Here is an 18,684-nt window from a genome sequence, read left to right as displayed (position 1 = left end):
TTGTTTGTTTTTGATTGTTATAGGGTGTCTATATGATGAGGATCAAACTGAGGTGTAAACCTAAGGTCTTCTACAGTTTTTCTGAGCTTTTTCTTGAGCATGTGCAGTCACTTTCTAATTTTCTCCAAATATGCAGGTGTTTCTGAATGTCATAGACTTTAATGTCTGGCTCCTGTAAGGAGAAAAAGTGAAAAGTGAAGGCCTGGTTCTTTAAATACCCTAGAAGTCACTTTAGCTGGCAGGGGAGGGGCTTGCAACAACAATGGCCACCCACCTCTTTGTCTGTACTTCTGTGATCAGAAGCAGCAATCAGTGAGCTGAGCACAGATTTCCAATGTTTAGAGGACAGCATCTTTTTTGCTTAGCCTGGCTCCAGCCCAGTTTGAGCAGGCTCCAGGAACACTGGCAGAGCTGCCTGCGTAGGACCGAGGGTGGAGGAGGGTTAGTTACTAGGCTAAGAACTGAAATTGACTAAAATTAACTGCAATTTACCATCCAAGTGGAAACTGCAAGCCTTCAATAGACTTCAGAGTTCCAAAATAGTTACATCAGAGAGATTCTGCCAATGCAACTGTTATCTGGGTGGAGAGAAAGATCCCTGGTGCTTCCTACTCTGCCTTCTTTCCGGAGTCCTCTATTAGTGAATAGAATCTTATGTGTTGCATGGTATGTTAAATTTTATGTGTCGTTTTAGTCAGGATTCTTGAGAGAAGCAGAACCAATAGGATATGTATATAAAGAGACTTATTATAAGGAATTGGCTCATGTGATTATGGAGGTTGGTAAGTTTCAAGATCTGTAGGGTGAGCTGGTGAAGCTGGAGACCAAGAGAACAAATGGATGGTGTAGTTCCAGTCTGAAGGCTGGTTGACTCAAGACTCAGGAAAAGCAAATATTTAAGTTCAACTTCAAAGGCGGGAAAAAGCCAAGGTACCAGTATGAAGGCCTTCAGGAAGGACGAATCCTTTCTTACTCAGTGGAGAGTCAGATATTTTGTTGTATTCAGGCTGTCAACTGATTGGATGAGGCCCACTCACATTATGGAGAACAATCTGCTTTGCTCAGTCTACCAATTTAAATGTTAATCTCGCCCAAAAACACCCTCATAGAAACAACAAATAATATTTGCCCAAATATCTGGGTATCCCATGGCCCAGTCAAGTTGACACATAAAATTAGCCTTCACACTTCTAATATAGAAATTATATCTGGAAATAACTAGATGTTGGTCCCTTTAGGGAAGGTTGATAAAAACCTAGCGGCTGCATCTTCTCAGTGTGTTACTCAAATATCTGTTGAATATGCCGAGTATACTACAAGCCCAGCCCTGGACAAAAAATAGGCAGTTTATGATTTTGGTGATGATGATGATGAAGTGTAAGTCATTTAAACACTTGACAGTTATATTTATGGAGCGAGACATTTCCTTTAATGCTATTTTATAGGCAAAAGGGAAAAATCTGCAAACATATTTTGGATAACATACACATTTGTCAGGGTCTTGAGTTACTCCATGTTTGGAGTGTGGGAGTACTTTACATTAACATGGAACATTCACACTTTATATAAGCAGGACCAGGGGAAGGTTCAAGATATCTGGAAAACAGACTTTGTGTAAAGATGTTCATATTGGAATGATGAGTCTATCCCAATTTCCTCAGGGAGGAGTTTAGTAAACAAGGCTGATTCAAAGGCAGCCTCTGACATTGTGAAAATTCTTTCAACTGTGGACCTTATTGTTGTGGGAAAATGGGACAGTAAAATCAAGAGTGAATGGCATCTCATATTTTTACTACCTGATTTGGAACTCAAACACTGCTTTCAATGCCAGACCGGTTAACAATGCCTGGACTTGAGAGGGGAGCTGTGGATAGAAATATTAATCAAATTTGCTTTGAGGAAAGCTATCCACCTGGAGCACAAAACATCTGGGAACTTTGTCATGGGTCATTCTGGTCAGTAAAGTAAGGGCCAGGTGCTTGGGACATTAGTATTTTGGCAACTACTCTCTCTCCCTTTCCTCCTAATCCAACTCACAGAGTCCTATCTTAGAGTTGAAAGCATATTTGCACTGGCTAGTTTCTCTCCCTTCCAATTCAGAATGTGGGGGCTCATTAGGTCTGGCTGGGCCACATATCTCACCAGGCAGGATAGAGCTGATTTCAAAATGCTGTGAGTGAACATCTTTGGGAATCTTTCTACTTGATCTTTCGAATAGAGCCATCCTTCTTTTCTCAGTCATACATATGCCATTGGTGCAAGTGGTTTCATTCTTTCTTTTACAAGTGTCATTTAAAAATGCAGATGACTCACTCATTTCATGGACTTCTTCATTCAACAAATATTTGTTGGTAATTAGGCACTGTGACAGGCATTGGAGATAAAGGTGATCAAAAACAAGGAAGGACCCAGTCCTTATGGAGCTTATAGTTTAGCGATTTTATTAGTAACTTTCATAATAGTTTAATTATTATTTAGATCTTTTATACTGATATAATCTATCAACAAAAAGAAAACATAAAAGAAATAAAATTTAAGATTCCTCCTCTGCTATCTTCTTTTGGCTTCTTCTATTTTAACAAATTCCTTTTATATTGTCCTATGCCTATTCTTTCACCTTAGTTTCAATCATGGTGTATATTTTGCATTAACTTTTAATGTGTGAATGATCTTAGCAGACTTCTCCATGAATGCTACATCACAAGCATTTTCCCTATCACTATCTGCAAAATTATCATTTCTGTAAATACAGATAGCTTACCATATAATTTGCTTAATTATTCTTTTATTTGAGGACATTCAGTTGTATACAATTTATTAATATATAACATTGTGATAGTTTCTTTTTTCTTCTCTTAAACTTTACCTTAGAAACTAAAGAGCTGAAATTCTATAAATTGGAGCGATGAGATGCTTTTCTTCTGTGTTGAACAAGATGAGAAATAGATGACATACTTTTGGGTCTCTCAGTTTATCTTAGAATTCCAGATGACTAGAAGTGGGAAGCACAAAAACCAACCAAACATTTTGTCACCAGATGCATGATGTAAAGACGTCTTTCTCTTCTTTTTATTAAAAATAAAAAATAGAGGGAAATATTTCTATGTATACACATTCACAGGATTACATACATATGAGAAAAGAAACATTGAAACCACTGACAGGGTTTTAAAATGTATTTTTCTAGGCTTTTACTACACTTAAGTTATCATATTTTTATGTCAGCCTACTGAATTCTGAAGTGTGGGATCATCATCAAAATGACCATAATCTCTTGTAATATAGAAAGAATTATTTTTGCCCATTCTTATGATAGATCCATCATTGGTGACATTCCTTCCCTTGTCAACCATAGACTGCTTCCTTCTTGTAAAAATAAGCGTGGGCTTACTGGAAGTAACGTTTGTGTCCTTTTACTTTTCTTGGTTTGATTTTCCAAAGGGTTATGGATGGGGAGGAGGGGACTGATATTCCTACTGGGAGTCCTCATGTGGCTATCATGGGAATGTCTCTAATGAAGGACAAGTCGGATCTAATGAAGAGCAGGATACAGTAAAGCAGTTAAGTCGAGTCTCACATGCTTCTTCTGGATTTCAATTATTCCGGGCAGTCTAGTAGATTCTGAATTACCAGCAGCTGCTAACTTGCTTACTTTCTTGTCTGCCACAGCTGCCACCAGCTGTTCTCTCTTTCTTACCCCATATCCAGATGCAAACAGCTGTTCTCCCTTTCTTTACAACTGTCAACAGTGGCTCATTTTGCCCCAAGCACATGGACACCTGCAGCAAGAGGAATTGTAGTTTTCAGTTGTGGCCAGATACTGGACAGCTTTTGAAAGGCTGAATGGAGGAAGGGAAAGAGGGAATGAGAGGTGGTTTGATGTAGAAAGAGCCTGTGTTGTCAGACTAAAAGGGGGATGGGATGCTTCTGGTTGTTTTTCAGGGGCTGAGTAAGACAGTGAAAACAGATACCCATACTTCTTCCTTACTGTGACATTCACTTTGAAAAGCAGAGAATCATCACTAATAAATAAATCCCAGGAAACTGAGCATCAGAGAAGAAATTATGATGGTGCTTTAAGGGTTTGGTCTTCATTCAATTATTTAAGAGGTATTTATGGACACTTCTGTCAAGCACTATTCTAGACACAGAGTAGGTGTTAAATAAATGGGTATGCATTTATGAATACATACTCATACTTATCGGTCTAGTCTCAATGATATTGAAAGAGAACATTTTATTTTTGCTATTTTTAACATTTTAAATGAATTTTTTCTGTTGAAATCAGCCTCTCCTCTACCCCAACCCCCCATCCTTGGGATTGGGGACTTTCGGATTATCTCCTTGACCAAGAAATACTCCTGGTTCTCAGGTCTCTCTCTCTTTGAAGGGACTAGAGAGAGGAAAGTAGAAATGGAGAGGAAGGGCATTCACATTTATTAAGCACTTAATGTGTCCCCAGTACTGCGCATCATCCTTTATATAGGTTATCTCATTTCATCTTCATCAGAAACTTAGGAAATCCATATTATTATTTCCACACAGCTGATAAGGAAACTGAAGTTGGAAGCGTGCAGTTACTATGGCTACAAAGCCAGGGAACAATGGAGCTAGGACTGGACAGACTCTTCCACTCCAGAGCATGAGCTCTTTTCACAACAGCCTGCTATTCAGAGAATATTAATGCGAGTAGTAGAGGATACCGATAGTGATAATTGGGTTCAATGCTGTGATTGTAGAGGTAGGGGTCTAATCCATCCAAAGGCTCCATCTTCAACTGGAAATTGGTCCAAACTTCATTCACCATTTTAAGCTGCAGAGCACTGTCTAAATGCTGAAATGAAAGATGAGATACTGAGGACTCGTAGATAAAGTTGTTGTCACAGAAATAATCTCTACCTCCCCAGGATGTTTTCGGTTAACAGTGGGTTTTGGAAGAATATTTGACCAAAGTCAGGGAGGACCCTCATTTCACACCCTAACTCCATCCATTAGTATCCAAAACAATGTTAGTGATTATCCTTTGGGATACTGAGTGGGAAAAAGCTGGCTAAGGCTCTAAGGAAACTTCCTCTGGTTTAGGGAGCCATTAGGAAAAGCTCCTTATTCTTGTAAAAATTTTCCTGAACTTTCAGGGCCGGGTTTCTGCAGCTGGCCAAGAGTCAGCCTCAGTTAGGATCCTGCCAAATTGGGCATCAACAGCTCATTTGGCTTGGAAAAAAAAAAAAAAGAAATGAGAAACAACTGACGTTTGTATACTTGAAATTATGAGCTGTTTCTCTAACAAAGAGACCAAACACTTTCGGCTTGTTTTACAGTAAACATACACATGGAACAATCTGGTTGGTGAGCAGCGGGCTGTGCATATGTAGGACATATGTGGACACACATGGATGCATCAACTCACATATGTTCACTTAAAAGGACACTGTCAAGTCGTTTTATGACTTTTTTTGTTCTCTGGGCTCCATTGTTTATAAAATCTTCTTAGAAGCTTAAAAATACAATTTCTTTCCCTACTGATTTTTGTTCTTTTTTTTTTAAACAAGTATTTTGAATGACACTCAAATAAATGTGACTGGTTTTATTTAATACCAAGTCCTACTTAAACATATACAGCAATACAATGTCCAGTCAGAAACAAAGTACTAACAGTGAGTCAATTCCTTATGAAGAGAGAAATAATCATGTTCTGCCCTTAGAGTAGACATTCCAGGACTGAATAGTACTCACAAGATTATTTTCTGGCACCCCAGTGCTTTTATGTATGTATTTATGCATGCATGTATGTTTGTATGTATTTTTAAACTATGAAACGCTTTACAAATTTGCATGTCATCCTTGTGCAGAGGCCATGTGATCTTCTCTGTATTGTTCTAATTTTAGCATATGTGCTGCCGAATTGAGCACCCAAATGCTTTTAGTGTTAGAAATCAAATATAGGTAATAGTGACCATGATAAAACCTATTTTTCTCTTTTCTTTAATGTTTTAGCAATATTTTTTCTAGCCTCTTTACTAAGCAAAAATCCCATTAAAATATCCTTGCTTTGGGAAAAAGCTGTGAAGAATCAGGTGAAAATGGCTAAAAAAATAACTTGGAAAGGTGCTTGAGATCACAGCCAACCAGGAAAACAAAAAGTAAATTAATGATAAGTTGTCACTTTATATCCATCAAGCAGCAAAAGAAAAAAGCAACAATACACATTGCTAGTGGAGATGTGAGGAAAAGGGCACTGTCATGCACATTTTGCTGGTGGGAATAGGGATTTTAAAGAGCTTTCTTTGGACGTAAATTTAACAACATTTCCTAAAATTGAAAGTATATGTTTACCCTTCAATCCAGCATTTCCCTGTTGGGGAATTTAACTCATGGAGACAGGAGCTGTACCATACAGGATATAAACACAGGATTTCTACAGCAGGATTGTTTATTGTGGCAAAAAAAAAAGAAAAAAACCAACAAAAAAATTGAAACCAAACGAATACCGTTTAATAAGGGACAGTTGTTGAATAAATTAATGTATGTCTATACCATGGAATATTACATAACAACATCCCCAAAAAGTGAATTGGAGCAATACTAGTTGCTTAGAAGGATTACCACAAGATACTGTTGAGGGAGGAAAGCAAGATGTGTAGAAGAGTACATTTTATGAGTCCATTTTCTAAATCATTAATCAAAAAAACTTTTATAGGCATACATTTCTCTCTCTAGATATCTCTTTTGTCTATACACACATTTGTATAAGGTTAGATGGTGATGGATGTATTCTAGGCTGTTAAGATGGATTGTCTAGAAGGGGTGGGAGGAATTATGGTGGTGGTAGGTAAGGTTACATAAGAAAAGTGTGGTTGAAAGAGGTGGTCACATTTATATAAATGATATGTGTATATGCATACAAAGGAATTTTTGAAATAATAAGAGATCATTAGAATAAAACATTCTCATCTAGTTTCCAGGATTTCCATAGATTGAGATAAAGGAGGATGTGAAAGTTCTGGAAGAAGTCAGATAATCATGGAAGAAATTGAACTTGAGGGTTGGCTAGACCTTTTAAGAGTCCAAGGTTTCCAGTTTAAGATCAAGAATGGCAGGTTGCATTTCAATCATTTCAGGGTACTGGTGCCACCAAGTGGTGTCTGGAGCAATTGTTGGTGTCATTTTATTACCCTCCCGGTGAAGGAAACTCTTGGCTTACCTGTGCCTTGCATCAAGCGGTCTGTGGAGGGCTCCAGCTCTCCTTGGAATGAAGCACACCCCTGTGAGCCTGGCACTGACGCAAACAGGAAGTATGAGAAGAGATAGGGAGCAAATGGCTTTTGCCCTAGAGTCTGAGCTCCCTTGGTTTTTCCTATTATCAGGTGCTCTGCTATGCCTGCCATTTACCTGTCAAGTCCCTTAAGGTGTATTTAATATTTTCTAACTACTTAGACTAGTATTACAACCTATCTATCTGACTTCTTTAATGGCCTGGTCTCTTATATAGGCTTTCTCTTTTTATTTCCACCATCCTAGCTTGGCCTCTTGTTATTTCTTTCCTAGTGCCATAAAAATGTTTTCTTGGGCTTTCTCTCCTCGATGTCTGTCTGGTCCATTCCAGCCCAAACCCACTTCTGTACTACACTTCCTGAAGTTATGGTCATTTAACAACACTATTCCAAACCTTGAATTATTTCTCCCTGCCCACCATCAAATTCTGACACCAGAGCACAAGCTTTTAATAGGGTGACCGTATGTCTCAGTTTGCCTGGGATGGTCCCAGGTTACTTCTGTTGTCCCAATGTAATTGTTGTGACTTTATTCACTCTCAGAAGTGCTCTGGTTTGGATAATAGATTATATAGACATACTAGCTCTTAACTGCTTGGTTCTCCTGCCTGTAATACGTACAATAAGTAAGCTAACAGAAGAATGTCTAAAGTTTGTGGCAGATGGAGGAATCAGATCTGGGTAGAGAGCATATCTTTTTTCTTCAAATGTTAAAAAGCTAAATATAAATTACTTGGTATTTATTACCTTATTTAAAATTTATCTTCTTTGTCATTTCAGTGACAAGTAGAATTTTTTGCTTGAACTCGAGGAAGAAAATCTATGTTTGTAGTTTTCGTGTAGCTCTCTTGGCTTTTCACAGACTCTCAAGAGTGGTTCCATTTGGGGCCTGATGAATGTCACGTTCATAATTTGTTACCCAATGTGAAGAATATTCAGCTGAGTAATGATAAAGAAATTCTAAAAATTTTGAGGAGGTAGAAGCACCAATTCTGTGAACCCTTTTAGCACAAGAGGACATAGCTTAGTCGTCAGCAGTTAGCAGAGGGCTTGAGCATTAATGCTATTGAGAAGAATTTTGAGCAGCCTCTGACAGCTTGTGGAACTGAAATGTGGGCCCTGCATTCTGGTTTAGGTTATCTTCTACTTCTGCTTGCTGTGTTTGGGTTGTAATAATAGGTTGAATATATACTGTTTAAGGAAATGCATTGCCCTTCACTCACCATCACTAGGAATATACTGTGAGTTTTTTTTTTTTTTTTTGCAGTAGAACAGATTTTTTTTAAAGATTTTATGTATTTGTCAGAGAGGGAGAGAGAGAGAGCAGAAGCGGGGGGAGCGGCAGCCAGAGGGAGAAGCAGGCTCCCCGCTGAGCAGGGAACCCGATGTGGGACTAGATCCCAGGACTCTGGGATCATGACCTGATCCGAAGGTCGACGCCCAACTGACTGAGCCATCCAGGCAAACCGAAGTAGAACAGATTTTGAGCTCAGCCACCCATTTTCTCTTACCCAGTCCTTTTCATAACCACTTAAATACATTTTCAAGACAACTAGAGTTTGGGGTCTTGAAAAGGATTTTGCGTGTGAGAACTAGACCTATACAGGCTTGGAGCTGTGATCTCATGAACCCCAGGCACTCCCCAAATGACTAATTAATAGTCATTTAATGCCCATATACCTCCAGTCACAAGCAGCCCTTTTTCCTTATGGTCTAGATTTGAGCCATTCTAAAGTCCAGAAAGTTGGAGATCAATTTAAGCTATTCTTTAACTAGCTGAGAGTCATTCATTCATCATCATCCATTTATCTACCATGTGCCCCGCCAGGTTCTGGGCATACAATGAAGAACTGGTATGACTTCCGGGAGGGGAACTTTCCAGCAAAAACACATACACGCAAATCCTCACATGCTCACGCATGCACAGGCGCACGCACGTGCAAACACAAGGCAACTTCAGCTTCTCATGTTAATGGACAGTGAGAAACCTCCCTCTTAGCTTCTTTTCTGATGCAGCTTATTTTAGGATGCTTTTTCCTGATTACACCATCAGGAGCAGAATCAGGCTTTAGACATGATGACACATCTACAGGTACCTGGCACTCTGTCATCCATCGGCTTTCCTTTGTACATTTCTCCTTTTTTCGCCAGAGTGTGTGTGTTTAATGGATCTGTGTAATTTAGATACAAGGGCAAGGTGTTTATGCCTCATGTTTGTAAATGTGCTCCAGACTGTGAGTTCTTCCAGGTCAGGGACTGTATATTTAATATAGAGACTCTGCTTCTGACCCCCTGTATTTGAATCCCAGCTCTGTCACTTTATAGCTTTGTGACCTTGGACAAATGATGTAACCTCTCTGTGCCTCAAATTATTTCTCTGTATAGTCTACATCTTGGGTTTTAAACAGCTTTATTAAAATATAATTGAGATATCATAAAATTCCCCCATTTAATGTGTACAAGTCAGTGTTTTCTAGTATATTTACAGTTGGCAAAACCAGTCCCACAATCTAATTTTAGAACATCTTTATTGCCCCCCCAAAGAAACACTGAACCCATAAACAATCACTCCCCATGCCAGCCTACCAGTTTTTATGAGGATTGAGTGAATGACTATATGAAAAGCACTCAGAATATAATCTGGCACCTAGTAACTGCAATGTAAATAATGGCCATTATATTCATATTATTATTAGCAATACTGTTGCTACTCTGTGCCCTCAGCCAGTACAGTGCCTGATACTTACTAGTTTCTTGCTGAATAAATGAAATGGTGGGAGAAAGTGGAAGACACCATTATTTCTTAAGCATTTTAGGTAATGATGAGAAAAATGCCCTGTATTTTGTGTATGGTACAGACATGATCAAAGGTGCCACAGAATCCGTGTTAGAGCCCAATACTTTCGTGAAGAAAGATATTTTAAAAATAGGCTTTTTTGACAGTAGCTTGACAGGATGGTGTTGATGATTAAATAAAATTAGTCCAAGTCCTGAATGCTGATAAGTAGACTTGTGACCCAAGGAAAGATACCAATGCTGAGCCTCTTTCCAGTTAACCTGTAAGATGAAATTGGATTCGCTGAATGATTTCTAAATTTACTCCTCTTTCTAACATCCTCTGATACTGTCTGCCAATAAGTGTCATGAGAATTTTATATATCCTTTGTATCCTAGACACAAAACCATTGACATTCATTTTATGGTCTCACTTGTTACAGTTCCACAGTGTCTTGTGTTCCCAAAGAGAACATAAGCATGGATCATCTCCATCCTTACATCCTCCATTGGCTTCCCTCTGCCTATAGGATAAAGTTCAAACCCCTTGACAAAGGATGCAGGACTGTCATGGGTCTCTTTTTGCCTGTGGAATATCTACCCTCAGTTCTCCTGGGCACCATATAATTGATATTAGTTTGGGGATCTAATCAGATCTCAGTGCCTGCAGGCTTTGTAGGACTGCTGTTCAAGGAGCTCTCTGCTCTCCTGGCCAAGATAGCCAATTTTTTCCTGGAAATTTTCAATAAAGAGAAGGAAAGATTGAAAGTAGTTGGAAGTGGTTTGTTTCAAGCTGTTGCCGACAGGTATTGTAGATTAAAGCACTCCAAGTTGCTTTTGCAACTGTTACCTGGATCCCTTCAGCTCTCCTGGATTCTTTCAAAGACATGGCTTGTTCAGTGTTTCCTTTGCTTCTGTATTCTTTTAGTTGTCTTCCCCTTTACCCTGTTCTCTTTGGTGTAAGTTGGCAAAATTTTGTTTCTCCTGACTGAAGAAAACTGCTAACCAAACAAAACTAACAAAATTCTTTTATGATCTGGCCTGTCTGATTTGCCAGATCCCATCTTCTGATTTAGGTTCTGAAAATGGAACATACTTTCTCATGGCCTTCTGTCAGAAGAATCTTTCTTATCTGCCTAATGAATTCCTGTTCCTTCAGTGGTGGGCATAGGCACCTCTTTGGTAAGGCCCTCCCTGGCCTCTTTCCAGGCGGTTAGAGGCTCTTCCCTCTCTGATCTTATTGCATTCCGTATATATGTAGCAATATTAAGAGCTGACTGTTATTCTTTTCTTATTTTTGGAGAGAATATTGAAGGGAACAAAAATGTGCCACCTCAAAATATGCCACTTTGGCATATTGATTATTTTGAATTAAAGTTACTTAAGAAAGAGCTGGTGCAGGAAGGACACTCTGACTCTCCTTTGTCCCCCTGGAAATAGGAAATAAATCTCTCATGTGAAGGTATCCTTCCTATACCAGGAGGGTAGAAGGCATCCTTATCACCAGAGATAGGGAATTCAAGGCCAAGAAGGCAATAGAAACAAACTTCGTTACTTCTTCATTAGTTTGCTACCCCACACCCGAACTCCTTTGTTTTGTCAAATCTTGAATAATTGTTTCTTTGTCTAAACGACATAAAAGCTGCCTGCTTTGGCAGCTTTTTTGACTCACCTATCTTTGGGGCTCCAGTGCATACAATATTGAATTTATGTTTCTCCTGTTAATCTGTATTATGTCAATTTAATGATTAGGTCAGCCAGAGAACTCACAAGGGAAGAAGGGGAAGGCTTTCTTCCCCTACAACATAGGATTAATGTGATTTGCTTCCCCTGCCCGCTCCTTTCCCCTCAACCATGGCCTATATTAGAGTGATAACTACTGGGGCGCCTGGGTGGCTCAGCCGGTTAAGTGTCTGCCTTCGGCTCAGGTCATGATCCCAGGGTCCTCCCTGCTCAGCGGGGAGTCTGCTTCTCCCTCTCCTTCTGCCTGACGCTCCCCCTGCTTGTGCTCTCTCTCTCTCTCTGTCAAATAAATAAATAAATAAAATCTTAAAAAAAAAAATGGCAACTACATGGCATAGGTTTTGTTGCTGAAATGTTTCTTCGATTTGCCCTGATTTTTTCCGTCCCAGAGAAACAGCCTCTGAATTGCTGACCTTGCTTATTGCCTCCTATTGTTTTTTCCAGTCCTTCCTCTACCGGGATTGACTAGTTACTGTAGTAAAACCAACTCTATCTACTCACTTGTTAAAATACTTGTACTACCTCTCCCTTACTTTCTGGGTGGAGCCCCTTGCCCATAAATGGATAGTCACAGTCTGGTTTCTGTTGGGACTTTAAGGAAGATTCTATAGCTATTTTTTTTCAATGTGAGGATGTCATGGATGTTAAGGTACCCTTTTGATTTAATGCAGCCTTTTCAAGGAGAAATTATAAAGGAAAAGGCAGGTTTCTTCTGTTTTTGAAAACAAGTATGCTAAAATGTATTTTGATATCATGGTAGCTAGTATGTGGTTAGAATTTCCCCAAATTGAAGTCTTCCAGGTCAGCTGGAGGCCCCTTTTAGTTGTTGTGAGCAAATGCCTAACCAGAGATCTCTAGAAATGACTTTTTTTTTTTTCTCTCAGCTAGTTTGGTTGTTATTTGCAGGAAAGAAAAACAGGCAAATCTTCCTTATTCTGTGGAAAACATTTAATTGGTTTAACTCCTTATGTAAGCATAAGAATATAAAAATCATTTTCCTAATGGAAAGGTGTAACTAGCTCTTTTATATTTTGATGTGTTTAAGCCCAGATCTAGGAAACTTCCTCCAGCCTGGGGGAGAAGGTGGTGTTGGGCAGGGTCCTGGATGCTTTCTGTGGGAAAGGAAGGAGCAGTGCTCTGGCAAATGACATTGCAGGTCACCAGAAAGCAAGCAGGAGATCATCTAGGACGGTGGGACCCGCGCTCCGGCTGCTACCACAGGACAGGTGAGGACGAAGGGGTCCTTTCTCAGCAGAACCTTAGAGGGCGGCTCTTACAGTCCCCAGAACCTACATCCAAAGAAGTCCAAATCCAGAGAGTTCTATTTTTAGGAAATCAGGACCCATCTTGACCCCAGAACATTCATTTCCATATTTCACTTTTTATTCATCATCTCTAGCAAAAAGAGATATTTTAAGTCTTGAATACTAATTTGAGTTGAACATATTATAAGTCCCCTCATCTCTACCTCTCCCCATCCTTAAAAAAAAAAAAAAAAGGCCAATAACCAAATTGATGGCTTCTTTAAAGTCTTACACTTCTGCTGTTAGTATAAGCTGGAGTTTATACTCCCAGCATGGTGAGTCTGTCATAGTAAGTTGGGTTTTGGGTTAAAAACTAAGTTTTTTCTTGGCTCATAGCTACCTCTAGCCTTAAATAGGGTGGCAGATCCTTCATACAAAGGACATCTGAGTGCAACTTCCAAGTGTAGGGATTCCTTTACTGGGCTTCATCGCATATGACATAGTAAGGACGGTGCAACCTCCACTCTGCATCTAAGGGGAGAGGCGAGGTGAGAGGTCTCTTACAGACCTAACCAAAGGCACGCAGCTATAATGGGACCACAACTAAGAAAAAAAATCCAACAGAGTAAATTGTTTTTCTCTCCCTTTAGATTTTAGGAGAAAGAGGCAAACGGCCATAGCATAACATTACAACAGAGATTTATTTAAATTTTAAAAAACAAGCAAATAACTTTGAAAGTACAATTTATATGTGTCTCCCCTCACCCAGAAGGAGAGTTACCAAAAATAGAACAGTGCCCGGAACATTATAGTAATCAATTATAATTTCTTAAGTGAATAAGTCTTGTTCTCTTTATTCATTTAGCTGCCTCCCCTACACCTTCTCAATCTTTTAGCTTCACTATTTTTTCTAATGTCCAGAATCTTAATGTTAATCATAATGGCTAACACTTACAAACTCACATAGGATTAGTACTGTTAACTGAGCTATGTGTACACACATACATGTGTGTATGTGTGTTTATACATATATGTTTCCATACAATAACCCTAAGAGCTTAACAATTAGGTACTGTTATTATTCTGATTTTAAAGACAGAGGAATGAGGCATAGAAAGGATTTAAAAAAAAACCTTGCAAGGCCATATAGCTGGTAGGTGACAGGATTCAACTCTAGACATTGTCACTGCTGGGTCCTCAGTTAACAAGACAAATCCCTAAATATGTTCCTCCAGGCTTGCTGACTGAAGCAGGAAAGTGAGGTCTCTCAAGTCTCTCAAGTAAAGGGGATTGTTGTAGAACCTCAGTTTACCAGAAAGCCAATTACAATGAGCTCGATTCTGACTTTGCAAGGCTTTCAAGTAGAGATCAGCAGAATATGTCTCTTAGAGAGAGTGCCATGATTGGAAGCCTGTTCCATGCCAGATGCTGTCCTGAGCCCTCTTACAGATAGCATGTCTGGGTAGAATTCCTACTGATGTTTTACAGGTGAGAACGCTGAAGCTTGGGAAGTGGACATCACTTGCCTGAGGTGACGCTGTTGTTAGACAGCTGAGCTGGAACTCAAATCTGGGCCCATCTGACTCTAATGTGTATTTTACCCCAGGTGTTATCCCCTATTTTTTTAGGCATTTCTAATTCATCTGTCTTTCCAACACTGTGAGGGGCAATATGGTAACTGATGTGTATTCTAATGAGCTGAATGTTCCACAGAGAATTTCTGAAGCTTTGTTCTCACCACAAAATATTAGTGAAGCAAATGGTAGAAATTCTTGCCAAACTCAAATTGGGATTATTCCTCTTATGTATTTTTCTTGCACATGGTTGATTAACCATTAAAACCATTACGTTTGTATTGAATAACCAATGTATTCCGGTTACAAATGTGGGGGAAAAAATATAAGCAAAAGAATCTGCTAGGCAGTGAGCTCAGTATATCATTATACTGCAGATTTCACTATGGGTTATTCTGAATGAAAATGGATATATCTGAAATTATCAGTAAACCTTGGCTTTCTTACTAGAGTTCATTTGACCTTTTAGCTTAATGTTAGCCATTATTTATTAACAGAGGAAGAATGCCTCAAACATTTCTATGTTTGTGAGCATCATGAAGTTTAAGGTTCTGGTTGCCAAGCACTTTGAATTGAACAGGAGCCCAGTAAATGCTAGGGAATGAATGACAAGGATTCACTTAGCCTGAACTAAGAAACTGGCAAAGTTTAAGTGCTTCCTGCTTGTTGACCTTCTTTCTCCTTCTTGAATGCCTGATCATCCCTAGTCCCTACCTGCTGTTGCTGTTTGCTCCAAGCCCTGAGTAAGATAACCTGATCAACACTAACCCTGCTGACTTATTGAGGTTTTATTTTTTTTGGTAAGTATTTACAATTTCCAAAGGAGGTTAAAGATAAGACTGAGTGTACTGGGTAGAACTTTACTATCCGCAATGAGCAGGAGGCCTCCCAGGCCAGTTAAACCGGTTTGGGGAGCTGGTGACTCTTGATGGACCAGATGAGCTCTTTAACATGAGAGAACACTGCATTTCATTTGCAGGTAACAGCGTGGTCTTGCCTTTACTGTGCCTGGGCTCTTGCCTTTATCTTTCCTCTGGTCTCCTGGAGATTCTGTGCCAGCGGCAGGATCAGAGATCAGAGTACCTGCCATCTGGCTTAGGACTTGTTGCATTCCACTGTTTCTCTTTCTCTCCGTGCCACATGTGAGATTTTTTTTTTTTTCACTGTCACTGTATTTACTTGGCTCAGTGTGCCTGATCCATGGACGCAATCACCGTACATTAGGGAGGGTTATCAGTGCTGAGGACAATTAACAATCGCACAATAGGACCCAAACAAACGTCTCAACAGAGTCCAAATGAAAAACCTGTATGACTTCCTAACATTCATTGTGGAAATTGGCAAACTAAAGGTCTGGGGCCAAATTCGAGCCAACACTTGCTCTTGTACCCTCAGGAGCTAAGAATGGTTTTTTCATTTTTAAATAATTGAAATAAAAATCAAAAGAAGAATCATATTTTGTGATATGTAAGAATTATATGAAATTCACATATCAGCGACCACAAATAACGTTTCCCTGGTATACAGCTATACTCATTCATTTACATATTGGCTATGCCTACTTTGGTATACTAAAGTCAGAATTGAGTAGCTTCAACAGTGCCTTGCAAATCCTAAAGTATTTATTATCTGGCCCTTTATAGGAAAAGTTTGTTGAAGCCTGATTTAATCACTCATCTGGCATCAACCAAGAGGGCTGCCTGGAAACCACCGTGCAGCCGACCCATGCCATTTTCCCCTTGCAGCCATTTGTGTTCCCAGGAAGCTTTGCCAGCTTGATTAATTGCATCAGTCGATAGTAATCCTGGACAATCAAGCTCATATTTGCCTGTGCAGCTGAGCTGTCTAGGTTGCGTTAGTAATGGTTGTGTGTTACCAGTGCCTTAAATGGAAACAATAAGATAGAAATAGAAGGAGATGTAACTCCCAGTTAACATTATTAGTTTTATAATATGATTTTTCTGCCTTGTATACATTTCCGTAACTGAGTTTTAAAACCATAAGGGAAGAAAACAGGAAGACAAACATAGTTCTTACCCATTTGGAAAATGTGAACAAATGAAGGCCCAGAGAAGTTAAACAAGCTTCCTAACATCCCATAGCTACTGATGGTAAAACCAGGACTAGAAACCAGGCATCCTGACACCTCATTGCACTATGCTGTTTCCGGTTAATGAAACTGCCATATGTACAAGATTGTGAAGACTACCCTTATAGATTTCAGACTGGGGCTCTTCTTTTTACTCATTTCCCTGAAAAAGCAATGTAAGGGCATTTAGCTAATTTATATTAGGCCTAATCTATCCACTTTTTTTCATTAGCAGGTAATGAAACTAACAGGATCCTGGGGGAATTTTTTTTCTAACTTTTTCACTTGAGAAGATGGGATTGTTGCTAGATGAAGCTTGGAACTGCTATTGAATTCATCTATGGCCCTGAGATTCTCATGGCCCATCAGTGGATCACAGATGCATACACTTCGGTTGTATACAGACCCGCCCCCCCCCCAGACAAGACCTTCTTACAATATAGCATATACTGAGGCGGTGGTACACCTGTAATTAGAGGGGCCGTGTACATACACTTTGCCAGCAGTTGTTTGGCAGTGTGAGTTAGAATGAATAGCTTTTGACACTGGAGTTTTTGCACTGCTAGGTTTTTTATAACTATAACCATACCTCCTGGAGGTGATGAATTTCCACTCTTCTGAATATGTCTTTGCCCAACAAAGAGACATGTGTTGGCAAAGTTGCGTCCTAGGCAACTCCAAAGGAACCATAGTGCTTTAGAGAAGAATGCAAAGCTTATGATCTTAGCTAGCATTTCTTTATATATGGAAATCCACAGGAAAAAAGAGGACCAGATGTGTGAAATTAAAGAGAATTAAAGGATTAATGGTGTACATCTAAAATGTGTGTAAATTTAGTGTCAGTATTTCCTTTAATTGATTTCCAGGGCTTAGTCTTGGCAGTTCTATTTTATTGATGGTGATTCTATGTGCATCGTATGGATGAACATCTGATTAGTTTATTAAAGCAGAGTGTATTTATGTTCATCTTAACAGCTAAAATGTTTTAATTTGTTCTTTGACTTTTGTCCATATGTCTTCTTTTCTTGTGGAAAACAGTTTGTTGGATTGTAACCAGTTTGAAATACAGTGTAGTGAAGTCAGATTTTTCAAAAAATGGGAAACAGGGTGCTCTTTACCCCTTCTAATTTGGGGAATATCTACTTCTTGGCCCAATGATGTCATGATAGATAATAGGTGTAAGATTCATCACTGCATTTCATTTACTAAAGCCAGCAGGGTAAATGGATACTTTTTGCCTCTGCCCTGACTCCTGTCCCAGGGTAACTGATTTATGCTGATAATAACACAACCATTATGTTGATTAGTTGTGCAAAAAAAAAAAAAAAGAATGACCAGGGCAAACCCTTATGAAAAAAAACAAACCCCTTTTTCTTTCCTCCTTTCCTCAGTTCCTTCCATCCATTCATTCTCTCTCCCTTTCTTCCTTCCTTTTTAACTGTTAATAGCTTGTTTGTTTTCCCTATAAAGAGTACACTAATGTTGTTCATTTACTCTTATACTCACCTGGGAGAAACAACAATTAACTTTGAACATGGCGACAGGTGGCTGAGCAGACTTTTTGCAGATCTGGTTAATTAAGTCTAGACTGGAAATGGAACAAAAAGGAATACTCAGTAGTATTAATGTGAGAGGAGAGACCTGCATCGCAGCTGTTCTCACTAAGCTCATTGAAGATATTTTAAATGAAACAAACTGTTGGCTTTGATGAAACTGTAACACATGATGTAGCATGAAATGGGAGAAGAGTGCAAGTCTCCGAAAGTCACACAAGTGATGAGATTTTTAAATTTGTGTGCTTCCCTTGGGTGTGACGGCCTCATATTTGGAATGTTTTGCATAATTACGAATGTGGAACTGTTTTGTACTCTAAAGTCTGTTGTGGGTTTAGCTGGTATCTGTGTGCAACTTCATTCTTTTTTATTTTCTAACAAGATAAACTTAGTTTCTAGAATCTTCCTTGTGGAAAGAAAAAGGTCTGTTAATGT

General features: G+C 39.1%; 1 protein-coding gene and 1 non-coding gene across 2 annotated transcripts in view; one reads left to right on the top strand and one right to left on the bottom strand.

Moving 5' to 3' along the window:
• The window catches only part of TSPAN8 (tetraspanin 8), a 224,235-nt gene that overhangs the window by 146,901 nt on the left and 58,650 nt on the right, over nucleotides 1-18,684 (top strand). The window lies entirely within an intron of this gene.
• Nucleotides 5,805-5,910, bottom strand: LOC118548088 (U6 spliceosomal RNA). Its single transcript, XR_004923448.1, has one exon. It is a non-coding gene; the product is annotated as a U6 spliceosomal RNA (small nuclear RNA).

The sequence above is a fragment of the Halichoerus grypus genome, chromosome 6 (assembly GCF_964656455.1).
Source record: "Halichoerus grypus chromosome 6, mHalGry1.hap1.1, whole genome shotgun sequence".
Taxonomy (NCBI): Eukaryota; Metazoa; Chordata; class Mammalia; order Carnivora; family Phocidae; genus Halichoerus; species Halichoerus grypus.
This window is presented reverse-complemented; position numbering and strand designations above follow the sequence as displayed.